Source organism: Aptenodytes forsteri, unplaced genomic scaffold (assembly GCF_000699145.1).
Source record: "Aptenodytes forsteri isolate BGI_AS27 unplaced genomic scaffold, ASM69914v1 Scaffold8, whole genome shotgun sequence".
Classification (NCBI taxonomy): Eukaryota; Metazoa; Chordata; class Aves; order Sphenisciformes; family Spheniscidae; genus Aptenodytes; species Aptenodytes forsteri.
The window spans coordinates 12,027,119-12,032,902 of record NW_008796218.1 but is presented as its reverse complement, the minus strand read 5'-3'; positions in this window follow the sequence as shown (position 1 = coordinate 12,032,902).

The window sequence follows — 5,784 nt, the reverse complement described above, 5'->3', positions numbered from 1 at the left end:
TTTCCGCACATGGGGATGGCCTGCTCCTGCACCTTTAAGATTTCCTTCTTGAAGAAGGAAAGGCAGACATGATCTCTCCAGACAGAGAAGTCGCATAGCATTATCATTAAACCAACAGAAAGAGAGATATAATGGTCAACAAAAGTCAGGTTTACAGTTTTCACTATTGGAAAGTTAGCTACACATGGACAACTCAGGTAGACTGTTTCATACTTTAAATTAGTTATTTTAAATAAATGCGATATTTTGGCCAATGAGTAAAACAGTCTACATATGGATTCCCAGACCCATAGTATCACAGCTCTCCAGCGATATTTTTAGAATTCCAGTGCTAACAATGCTTTCTGGTTCATCCACAATTATGGGCCAAGTCCTGATACCATCATCCTACAGCATAATAGATACATACAGACCTCTCCAGCTGTTACATGGCCTCCTTTACCCACAGTGTTTTGTATTAAATATAGAGTTTTGGTAAATGTTTATATTGTCACAAAAATATGGATCTTGTGGTCTTATCAGGTAAGTGTAAAGAAAAAACATTGAAAAAATTTTTTCTATTGCAATGGACGTGTAAACAAACAAATCAAATCTCTTCTTAGACCATTCAGCTCTACCTTGCCTAGAGAAGGCAAGAGGCATAGCTGTCAGGATGATTGAAATCCTATCTAATCTCTGCTGAAAAGTGTGAGGACTCATTGTCACTAGCTTTCTCCACAGTCCCCCTTCACAGACAGACTCCAGATGCCAACATTTCTCTAGAAATAAGGTTTCAGGGCCATTTTATAAATACATGACCTTCTGGTGGAAAAAAAGAGAGCCATTCACATATTCCCCCTCATACAGATAAATAAAAAAGAATCCTGGTTTGTTCCATGGAGAAAGAATATTCACAGAACTCTGTTCAGTCTTCCTCTCTGTAGAGTGTTTTCTACTAAACATTAAAACAAACTGTAGCGACTGAAAGACACGGAAGCCTCAGTCTTTAGGGGGAGCAAACACCTGTGAATACCACTACTTCCAAGGGGTTACTGATCATTATGAACTCTTGACTATCACACAGTAAAATAAGGAGGCCATCTCTATTTCACTTGAATATGTACAGTTGTCTTGTTTTTTTGAAATCCTGTAAATCATCTGTGCACAGAATAGGATACAGTTGAATTTTAGCAATGCTGAGGTATGTCTAATTGGGAATGCCAGCCACTGCAATTTTACCTATTAAAGAGATGTATCCTATCAACATGCCTATCAAAAAAAAAATCAAACACAAGCAAAACACCCAAACCCAATCCCTCAAAACTCCCAAACCATTAAGAATACACTAACAATCTTGCCAGGCCCATTATAATCCCAGGTCACAAGCAAGACGCTTCTCTATCTCTAACAACGTTAATATGATGGAAAGAATGAAGACCAGAAAGACAGATGGAAAACTCATTTGGGAGATATTCAAACATTTGAGAAACTAAGCAACAGATTCAGCTCCATTCTGACAAAACAAGAAGGATATGTGTGGTAGACCTACCGGAACATGACACCGGAAGACAGCACATTCTTTTGATAATTTGCTGAAAGTTTCTAGCTGGCAGGATTTTTAGCTGTAGTTAGTCTGCTCTCAACTATGGTTCTTGCTATACGCAATGATAAAGGCCGACATAATGAAAGCAAAATTAAGTAAACTACAAATCTTGTGTGCAGTTTTTTTCAGGTGTTTACTCATTTAATACCCCTGCAGGCCCTAATGCTAGCTGATTATTCCCAGTAGTGCTCCATTTCAAATCAGTGACACAGAGACAGAGAAAGTTTACTCATACTATCCAGAACATGGTTTTGGAGCAAATTATTCTTCCATATGTTCAATATTTTTGGAAGAAAATAGTCCAGGCAGCCCTGTTTATTTATGTTTAACATTTTTGAAACAATTTTTAATCCGACCGAAGTAACAGGTGACTGCACTAAAAGAAGAAAAAGAAAACACCTCAGCGTGATCAGAAGCTATTTTTCAGATGACTCTGTCATGTTCCCGACAAAGAATAGGCAGCTGTCAGGGTATGTATTATGTCTGCACAGTGAAAGAGGCTGTTGTCCATTGGAATCCTGCTTTATTTGAAGCAAAAAGGAAATATGCAGGCTAAAAATGGAAGAAATTGCAGAAGGGTGGAAAACTGAAGGACAGAAGGATTAGGTAACTTCCAAGGTCACATACAACAAGCTTCTGGCACAGGTGAAAGACTCTCTTTTTGGTCTCGTCTTCTAATAACAGGCAGTATGGAAAAAATCTGTTCATGTAGTATGAGGAAATACTTGTTTTGCCCTTACAGCCCAGCTTTTCGTCTGTGCAATGCTGTGGGCTCACTGTTCTGCCCTGGGCTTCCACACTGCTAACGGGAAAAATCAGTCATGAAAACAGACCAGCTGTTGGAACAAAACTGGTTACACTTCCAGTCTTTTCATGGGTGATACAATCCACTCTTCCTTTTCGCAGATTAGTTTCTCTAAATGCATTCCAATTCCATCTAATAGATTCAATGGAAAACTACATAAGTCTTGCATTAAACAGTCACAGACATGTCACATTTATTTTTCCTTCAAGACAAATTCTTTCCCTATTGTGCATAAAGTTTCTAGAAGATGGACTTCAGACATGCTTTTAGGATCTCTGAAAAAAAGTGAATTGAAACATCAGGGATGTTTAGTCACATGATTAGAAGTAGCCAGGAAAATTTCATGATATGAACTGTTTCCTGACCTAGAGCTCAAACTAATGTGTCCATGGAAGATGAGAGTACAACAACACATTCAGAAATTAATACTGGCTTTGCAATTCTCAGGAATATCCTTACCCACTGTGATTTAGAGCAGTCACCAGGCAGCTAAGATTTGGGGCACCTTACAGCATCTACACAGCACCTATGCAAATGCATGATGCATCTTTGCTCTGAGAGTCCCTTTTCCACCCTACCTCAACAGTTCCTCCCCTGAAAGACTGAGAGGCAGAAGGAATTTTGCAGAATATTTTTGGCTGTGGGAGCACAATGAATTTGGCCCTGTACCTGTGTCATTCTACTAACACATAAAACACTGTTACTGACCCAACATCATTTGTGGCTTGCAGTGTGTAAGTGCAATTCCATGTTAAAGATACAGGATTACTTGTTCCTGGCTTTATTATCTGTTGACACTAACAATATATAGATTGACGAGCGTATCACAGTTCTGCCCTCTAAGGGTATCTGTGGCTGTCCTGTAAATAAATTAAGTGAAATGCAAATAATAAAAACAACTAAACCAGTTTGTGAAAGACTGCTTGTAAGTGTTCTATTAGTACTTTTGTCACTGCAGGCAACCAGAGTGTGAAGCTGGTAAGAAGTCAAGCAAGCTCTTGACGTCAGTTATTCCTCATTTGGAACAATTTTAAACAATCTTTGACTTATGTTCATATGCTGATCATTGATTAAGCCATGGGGATGTTTCCTCTGGTGTTTCTTTGCCCTTATTACTATAAACAATGTAGTACTTTTCCAAACCACTTAGTTTCAGACTCTATGTATGGTCTATTAATAAATGCACCCTTATATTTTTTGTTTTTCATTAATACCTAGAAGACAGCTGATTTTCTGACAAGCTCTGGATCTCTGAAACACTCATAATTATCAGCAATAAGTTATGTTTATTTCTCAGTTGCACTTGAACATCAGAATTTATGCACAAAGAATAAATCATTCCTCTAACAGAATGATCAATTTTTGTATTTCTCCATGTAGTTACACATTAGTCACTTGGCATTTTCAGTTAAATGAATATGTTCACTTAAAATAAATAGTAAGGAAAAAACAATAGCAGACATACAGACTTAATAGGCAAGCAGCATGCTTATTGCCGTAACCAAGGGACTTTTGATAAGAAACCACTGATGCCTGCTTTCATTCACACAGCACACACAGTGATTTTAGACAGAATTAATTTCTTGCAGTGTTTTTTATTAAAAGCAAAGGAAGGCTCCAGTTCACAGATTAATAACCTGTGAGTTATTATTTCAGCTGTGTTCAGCGAATATTGCATGTGTGTGCCTGGATTTCATGTTTCTTCATGGCATAGAACCCAGTACTATGGACTCTACAAGTTTTCTTTTCAGCCTTTCTCCACACCATTCTCAAAAGCCATTGCTATTTCTTGCTACCACCCATTAAAAGCCTTAAGTTGCCTCATGATAATTGTTTTTCAAGGCAGAGTCACTGAAATAAGGTGCTGCAGCTCAATAGATGGTCTGAGAGCTTTTTCAGAGGAGCTGTGGACAGTGCAACTACTAAACATAAGAAGGTCTGGTAGGTCAGCTATGAATTGTACATGAGATGTCTTGTATTGTGTGCTGAAGCTAAACCTGCAGGTGTCAGCTCAGCAAAGATGGGAAACTGATGCAATGACTGATATGAAAGAACAACACACCAAGAATTGCTGTTAACAGGAAAATTGTTCCTTTTCTTCCCATCTCTGGTTACAATCAGGAATGGCTCATCTTTCAGGCTAGCACTCCTCTAGGGCATGGCAGAGCAGAGATGCTTGGCCTCTGAGAGAAAGCGGGAAAAGGGAGTATTCCCAAAGCGGGAGGTGGAAGGAATGGAGAAGGTCTAAAATAGCAGGTGTGCAAAAGTACAGGAGAATGGGTTTGCCCCTCTGTCTGCAAGCTGCTAGACTCTATCAACCTCATTCTTCTGATTTCCAAATTATTACTTATCTTCACAGAGAGCATGTAATGGTTTTTTTCTGGCTGATTATAAATTCAATGCATCTTTAGCTGAGAACGGCCCAACAGAATAAACCAATTATGAAAATCTTAAGATCAAATTCCTGGCTTTGCCATTTCCATCCATAGAAAAACCATTTGAACCCTCCCTCTCTTTTCTGAGTATGTGAAATAACTCCCATTTTTTTATTCAGCTACTAATTCATGAGCTATCAGAAGCACCAACGGAGAGTGGTACAATGCAGAGCACTGCATAACTATGAGCTAGCAGACTAGTAGTTACGTATTTCTGTGGTCAGGTCATATAGTAACATGATCAGCCTGCTATCAGCTAGACCTGAACCTTTCAGCAGGATCGTGGAGCACAACAGTGTTTAAATTCAGTCACTTTCTGCTATTGTTTGTTGCTTCTCACAGACATGTTCTAAACTGTGACAAGAAGGAAACCCTTTAAGCTTCTTCACACATCTTTTTCTGTCTAAAAGGTGTTGAAGCGTGAAGTAACTACTACTAGGATGGTTTGGGATAAGTATTTTTATGTACATGATAACAGCAATTATTACTGGTTCTGAATATTGCATTCACGGTACTATGGCCTATCAGTTTTTTCCCCTTCTATTGGATATATGGAAATGCTTGGATAATTAAAATGATCATTGTATTGGGTTTACATGGCCAGGTTTTGGTAGCGGGGACCTGCAGGGTGGCTTCTGTGAGAAGATGCCAGAAGCTTCCCCCATGTCTGACACAGTCAGTTCCAGACGGCTCCAAGACGGACCCACCACTGGCCAAGGCTGAGCCCATCAGTGATGGTGGTCGCGCCTCTGTGATCATATTTAAGAAGGGGTAAAAACTGCTGCTCAACAGCAGCTGGGAAAGAGGAGTGAGAATACGTGAGAGAAAAACCCTGCAGACACCAAGGTCAGTGAAGAAGGAGGGGGAGGAGGTGTTCCAGGTGCTGGAGCAGAGATTCCTTTGCAGCCTGTGGTGAAGACCATGGTGAGGCAGGCTGTCCCCCTGCAGCCCATGGAGGTCCA